This window comes from Corylus avellana, chromosome ca1 (assembly GCF_901000735.1).
Source record: "Corylus avellana chromosome ca1, CavTom2PMs-1.0".
NCBI lineage: Eukaryota > Viridiplantae > Streptophyta > Magnoliopsida > Fagales > Betulaceae > Corylus > Corylus avellana.
The window spans coordinates 1,664,441-1,672,447 of NC_081541.1; the positions used below are offsets into that span (position 1 = coordinate 1,664,441).

The window sequence follows — 8,007 nt, forward strand, 5'->3', positions numbered from 1 at the left end:
AATTTAAGCATCGGAGTGTTCCAGGTCCCTTGGAGACCCCTTTGACAATTACTCTTTGGTAGACAGGACAAGGAAAAAATCTTGGACAAAAACAAAGAGCTACCCTAAGGTGAAAGGGGAGCGAAGGTTCATTCTTGGAGACAAGGAGAAAACCTTGGACAAAAACAAGGAGCTGCCCCAAGGTGAACGGGGAGCAAAAATTAGTTTGTCAAAAGATTCATATATCATGGTTGGAGATTATTCTGTAGGTTAAAGCTTAGTTTGTCAAGCAGGATTCAAAGAAGAACCAGGTATATCACCCCTGGATATTTCAAAGAACTAGGTATATCACTCCTAGATATTTCAAAGAACCAGGTATATCACCCCCGGATATTTCAAAGAAGAACCGAGAATATCACCCCCGGATATTTGAAAAAAGAATCGGGTATATCACCCCTGGATATTTCAAAGAAGAACCGGGTATATCACCCCCAGATACTTCAAAGAAGAACCGGTTATATCACCGCTGGATATTGCAAAGAAGAACTGGGTATATCACCCTTGGATATGTCAAAGAAAGAACCGCGTATGTCCCCCTCGGATATGTCAAAGAAGAACTGGGTATGTCACCACCGGAGACAAGGAGAAAACCTTGGGCAAAAACAAGAATAGAGAGACAATCCTCTAAAATAAGGACAAGGAGAAAACCTTGGGCAAAAACAATCAACGGGAGACAACTTGGCAACAAACATGGACAAGGAAAAAACCTTGGGCAAAGACAAGAATAGGGAGACAACCCTCTAAAACAAGGACAAGGAGACAACCTTGGGCAAAAAATAATTAACGGGAGACAACCCGGGCAATAAACAAGAAGACTCATCCTCAGCTACAAGGAGACAACCTTGGGTAAAAACAAGTAATGGGAGAAAACCCAGTAAAAAACAAGAAGCATGCCTATAGACATGGAGAAAACCCTAGGCAAAAACCTAAGACGAACAGAGAGCAAAATGTTAGTTTGTCGAAAAACTTATAAATCATCATTAGCAGATTATTGTACAGTTTTATTCTTGGAGACAAGGAGAAAACCTTGGACAAAAACTAGAAGATTTACAGAGATAAGGAGAAAACCTTGGACAAAAGCAAGGAATCACCCCAAGGCGAATGAGGAACAAATGTTAGTTTGTTGAAAGGCTTGTGAATTATTGTTTGGAGATTATTACGCAGGTTTGGAGCCTAGTTTGTCAAAACGGGCATTTGAGAGAGAATCGGTCATGATCCTCGAGTGTCTCAAGGATATGACAGACTTAACCCTCGGGCAAAGGAAAGAGTTGGGGGTGCCCCTGGCAACAAAGAGACAAGGAGAAAACCTTGAACAAAAACAAGAAATCACCCCAAGGCGAATGGGGAACAAAGGTTAGTCTGTCAAAAGACTTATAAATTAATGTTTAAAGGTTATTATGCATATTTGGATTATCTTGACGACATGGAGAGAGACCTGGGCATGATCCCAGGGTATCTCAGAACTATGACAGATTTAACCTCCGGGCAAAGGATAGGGCTAGGGGGTGCTCCCAGGAACTAAGGCGATGCCAAAAACAGAGCTGAAGAGCTCCAACTGACGAGCTCAAAGCACACTCACTAGGGAGACACGAGTCTCGAACAAAGTTAAACAACAAACCGTCAGAAGGCTTTGACTAAATTCCCATTACTCAAGTACCATGGCTAACGAAATTTGGGAGTAAATGTTGGGAATAAATTCACACTACAAGCCCACCAAATTCTGGGCCCAATGGCTAAGGATAGGTCCATAAAGATATTAATCAAATAGCAAGGGCTATTTAATTAATAGTCTTATATTCCAATTAGAATAATATTGGAATAAAGACGTCCTACTTATCTCTACAAGGTGACTATTCAAGATTATCTCTACATAATATCTGTTGAAGGTTTATCTCTACATGATAGCTGTTGAGTTCTATCTCAACTATGGACTCCCAATACAACTCAAATAAGAAAAGCTAGTTCAAGCCTACTACTACAGCCCATGCCTATAAATAGGCCAATACACAAGGTACTAGAAGAGGATGAAATATCCTCTTAAATCTTGAATAATCTACTATCTTCTCATATTCTCTTTCAGAACTCAATTAGTTGCTTTGAGTGTATTGAATTATTGTGCGCCAAAGTTCAATATTTCTCTTAGAAACTTTTTGATTTTGGCATCGAAATGTCCCCGGTTCTTCGGGGACCCCCTTTGACAATATTGCTTTTTTGTAATGATTGGGAGTGCTGGACGACGACGTATTAAAGACCCTGAAGAAAGCGCATCTATTGCGTTGAAAACTGTTATAACAATAATAATAATAATAAATTAATTAATTAATTAAAAAAATAAAATAAATTTTTTTTTTTTTTTTTTTTTAAAAAAAAAAAAGAAAGAAAGAAAGAAAATAGGAGGTGAGTAATTGGCGTATCATGTGGAACCTCAATATCGAGGTTTTGATCAACGTGCAAGCTTTACTAAGGTTTATTTTTGTTCTTCTTTTTGCTTTGACTTTTTATCTTTGGACTTCCCCCTATGTAATTGATTACAATGGTTTGAGGTTGGTTAAATCAGACAATACTTAATATGAATAATATCTATCTATTATATTGAAAAATATGGTGAAAAATATGGCAAGAAATCCATTCTAATATTTAAAATGAAGAGAAATTGATATTTTTTCTTGAAATATGGTGTGAAGTGTCAACATGATCTAATTAATGAAAATAAATGGATGCTCTCTTGAATATTTTGGAGGTCCATGTTGTCTTATTTATAATATACGATTATAGTGTTGGTCTTACATTATACATGACAAGTGCTCATATATGGGAACTAGTTATGACTGTATATACATATGAAAGGAATGGATATCCATACATATGAATAGATATTGTGATGTGCGTTGTGCAATATATGGAAGGAGCCGTTAGGTAGAGCTCACAAGGAAATAAGTTCCATATAGCCATTGGAAGAGAATCTCCTTATAGTTGTTGGAGAAGAGTAACACCTTGAACATTTTACAGTTGTCGTGGGATCTCGTGATTGGTGTTGTGTGTATGGACCATAAGCTGGAATCATAGTGTACTTGCTTATAGCCCCCCGTAAGCTAATAGGGGAGTTAAGCACCATAAGCTTGTCACGAAGAAAAAGGAAACGAGAGGAGGTGAGACCTTTAGTGAAAATATCAGTGAGTTGGTCATGAGTGGACAGTAATGCACTGAGATATCTTGATTGAGAACCTTATTGCGGATAAAATGATAATCCACTTCAATATGCTTTGTCTGGGCATGATAAATGGGATTAGAGGCAAGAGCTAAGGCACTGAGATTGTCACATCATATTTTAGGTAGGGGTGTCAAAAATTACCAGGGAACCGGAACCGGAACCGGAAAACCGGGAAACCGGGAAACCGGAAACCGGGAAACCGGGGTCCCGGTTCCGGTTCCGGTTTGAAAAATATAACAACCGGGTACCCCCGTTCCGGTACCGGTTTTTGGTACCTATTTTTTACCGGGAATACCGGAACCGGGTTTCCATTTTATTTAATAATATTTATATATTATTATATTTATATATTAATATATATATTATATATATTAATATTTTTTACACTTAGGTTTAGGTTTAGGGTATTTTAAAAAATTAAATTTTTATTTCTAAGGCCCAAATAGGCAAAAACAATGATTTTTTTAGGATTTTTGGACTTTTTAAGGTTTATTTTTTAATTATTTGGAACAATCACAACAAAGCCCCTTTAATTTAGACAAATAAACTAATAGATTTTTAAAAAAATGGGCCAACTTATGAAAAAAAAATTGGCTTATTTTAGGCCCAATACCTAAAATAAGCCCAAAAATCAATTTTTTAAAAAAACCGGTTACCGGACCGGGTAATACCGGAACCGGCCGGTAACCGGGACCCCGGTTAACCGAGGTACCCCAGTTCCGGTTCCGGTTTTGGCCAAAAACTGGGAAACCGGACCGGGTTGACACGCCTAATTTTAGGAACAATTGGCAAGGGAACATGGAGTTCCTTAAAGAGCATACATGTGACGACCCGCTTAATAAAACATGACTAAAAATTTTTCTTTTAAAAAAAAAAACATTACCCACAATAAAGCAAATTGTCACAGTGGCATGGCAATACCGCAGTATGCCACGAACCCATGCATTAACCTGATTGACAATTTAATATGCCACACAGAGCTATATGCATTATCAATGATTCATCAGAGTTCATATCTTTGCAGCGGAATATAAATAACATTACACTTACATAACACATTAGAGCTGACTAATACATCTATGTGAATAAAGTCTTACATACAAAATAATGGCTATACAAAGGTGTCACATGCGACACGAGCCATATACCAAATGCCAACATCTAAGCATATCCTTGAATGCTCTAACAAAGAGGACTAATAACTAATCCAACAAAATCAACTCCCGACGCATCTAGGCCTCAAACATCGTGGCCCAAATACATGGCAATAGGATCCACATCTACCATCTCTGTACCTGCATCCACAACATCGTCTGTACCATGGGAATCACCACCACCCATGATGCAGGCGGATTTCATGAGCCCGCCGTCTCCATAAAATAGAGACGCTCAGCAGTATAGAACTCACTGGGCTTTCCAAAAGAGTTGTCATTAGAAAACATACTTGCAAATTATATGGCTTAACAATAAATCATTTTGAAAGTCATCATGCAACATCTAGCCATAACGTTATACATATGTCATCATGCATCATCTAGCAATAATGGTATACATATGTCATCATGCATCATCTAGCCATAAAAGTATACATATGTCATCATGCATCATCTAGCCATAAAAGTATACATATGCGTCCGTCCCATACCAGTCACATATGCATACTAATACGTCTAACATAAAAATCACACAAAACCAATCATCGTCATCATACAATCATATGTTATGCGTGCTCATGCTCATGCAACATCATCTTCTCATATCATCCATACATATACATAAATAACATCATCTCCTCATAACATCCGTCATGCATATATACATAACATAACATCATCTCCTCATAACATTCGCCATGCATATATACATAACGTAACATCATCTCCTCATAACATCCGCCAGGCACATACATATATAACATCATCTCCTCATAACATCCACCATACATATACATATATAACATCATCTCCTTCATAACATCCGCCATGCATATATACGTAACATAACATAAAGTATGATAAGGTTGTGCCATTTCCATCATGAGGCCAACCTTTCGGTAGGAAACTTGTCATCGCTACCGGGGGCTGTCTTGTTGTTTTTCGTTATACATGAGGCCAGCTCTACGGTAGTGAGACGATACTCAATCACCACCGGAGTTGAACCCCGTTTCCGTTATGCATGGGCCAGCTCTACGGTAGTGAGACCATACTCAATCACTACCGGAGTTGAACCCCGTTTCCATTATGCATGGGCCAACTCTACGGTAGTGAGACCATACTCAATCACTACCGGAGTTGAACCCAGTTTCCGTTTCATTACTCATGTCATGTTCATGCTTATGTCAATAAATCCTTGAACTCATATGCTATCATAACTCATATCATAAAATCATAGAATCATGTCATAAACTATGCCAACCATCACAATGCTCATAACAACATAATCATCACATTATCTTGTAAACCCATAAAAGCTCATAAAAACATCGCATCAAACATTCATCCAACACTTCTCATAGAACATCATTAAATATTTATATAATCACAAAACACCTTGTATCAATCATTCATCTAAAACATCTTTATACTTTAAAACATAGTATATTTTTGCCCAGTAAGTAAAATACTTACCTTGTAGCCTACAAATGACTCACGACTCAAGTAATCCTTTCGAAGTGCTCCATCAATCCGATTACCCATACCACACATTGGAAGACTAGATGTAGTCCTAAGCGTCCAATATCACATTACACGCCTGCAATTAACCGCATCATTAGACTTGGTTAAACTATCAAACTCTACACCTTATTACACACATAGCTACCCACATGCTCTCACGTAGTATCGCTTTACTCTCTTAGACATTAACTAAGCACCAAAGACCCTCCATATAAGCCAACTCAACTAAGGCCTTATTCTAATTAATTGCTTTACACTAAGAAACCCAATGTTACCATATTTTTACACCATGTACTAACTTGATTACTAAATACACACTTAATGAATTCCATCTTTGCATAAGCAATTTATTACTTTATCAAATTACGATAGAAAAGTATATTTGGTACTTATACAATTTATATGCATATTAAGTTAATCCAATTTCAATAACGCTCTTATGTCACTTTTATTGTACATATATATTTAATTGCAGTACTAAGTGAATCCAAAGTCTAGTTATGCATTTTTACAACACAATCAATTTATACATACAATACTCTAATGCCTTAAGGTTATATTTGGGCAACCAATAATATACAATCATCTCATCTTAAATCATTTTATTACATAACCTTATCATACTTTATGTTTATCAACATGTTTATCAACATGTTTACCATTATACCCATCTACTTATCCATTTACTACTCATTACTTTAAATACTCATTTACTCCCTTATCATACGTAACATAAATATATATTCATTCTCATTGTCGTTTACCCCAATTTATAATATACTCATAAACACTTACGATAATTACCATGATTTTAATATGATATTAGAACCTAAACTCATATTCATCAATTTCTATTAAACCCATGAAAGCCTAGGGTTAATTAACACTCCAAATGTAATTAACCCATTCAAACAACATTCCTAGTGTTCACATACCAAAAGCCCCAATTTAATTCCTACTACATAAAATTAGGGTTTATGCTCATATTTCACCAATAAGTAAAATTGGAGTTTAACCCATTAATTCCATAACCCGAAACTTGTATAATGCATAGCAACTTATAACACATAAAAGCCCCAAGCTAATTTTAGGAATTAGGCTTCTAATTAAAATTCCCTAATTTTCGGACCTAATTAGAAATTCCCCAAATAAACATGCTTTCAAGCTTCTAATCTAATGGATAGAACAGAAAATCATAAGAGGAAGGTTAGAGATTTACCCAACAACAATCTATGGCTGGAAATTCCATTTTCGTTCCTTACTTTCTTCTTCTTCTTCTTCTTCTTTCTTTCTTTTCGGACTGCAGCTTCTCTCTCTCATTCGGTCTCATTCTCTCTCTCTCTCTCTCTCAATCTGCAGCTCTCTCTCTCTCTCTAGCTCGTTCTCTCTCTCTCCTAGTCGGTGTGGTGTGCGTACGTGAGAAGAGGGGAAAGAGAGAAGAGAAAGAAAAGAAAGAAGAGAGGAAAGAAAGAAAGAATGGGCTGCTGCACATGAGTTTGGGAGAGGGGAGAAATAAATGGGATAAGGGGATAAGGGATATCCTACAAGCCAATGGTAGCCCGACACGTGGCATTAGTTAGATCCCCTATTTATTTTAAAACTCCATCTTTTTAAAATTGCTAGATTACCCCACAACATATTAATTCTATTTTTTTTTGTTCTCTTTTATTCCCCACACTTCTTTTATTTACTCTATCTACAACTTACCATTAATCTATTTTAGTTATTAATCATTTATCACACTAACATCATTATTAGTTAAACTCTTTATCACTTAAAACTTATATTACATAAGTATATCATCATTAAATAATATTGCTATTATATTATTATCTCACAAATATTATTATTATTATATTTATTATTCTAAATTATTCTATGCATTATTTATTTTCCTAATTAATTCAGATTACTATGAGGTTACTAGTATGAGGCTTAATTATTTTCTCGGGTCTTACAATACAGAGCCAATAAAGTTCGGCAGTGAGCATGGCCAAAGTTCTATATTCGGCTTCAATAGAGGAACGAGACACGATAGGTTGCTTCTTTGCACACCAAGAGATCAAACATGAGCCAAAGAAA

The 8,007-nt window shown here is 36.2% G+C and overlaps 1 long non-coding RNA gene across 1 annotated transcript; it reads right to left on the minus strand.

The window, feature by feature from the left end:
* Positions 1–4,239: 4,239 nt before the first annotated feature.
* On the minus strand, positions 4,240–7,563 carry LOC132164810 (uncharacterized). Its single transcript, XR_009438419.1, has 3 exons — positions 7,145–7,563; positions 5,878–6,001; positions 4,240–4,563 (listed from the first exon to the last, which is right to left on the minus strand). It is a non-coding gene; the product is annotated as an uncharacterized LOC132164810 (long non-coding RNA).
* Positions 7,564–8,007: the final 444 nt, after the last annotated feature.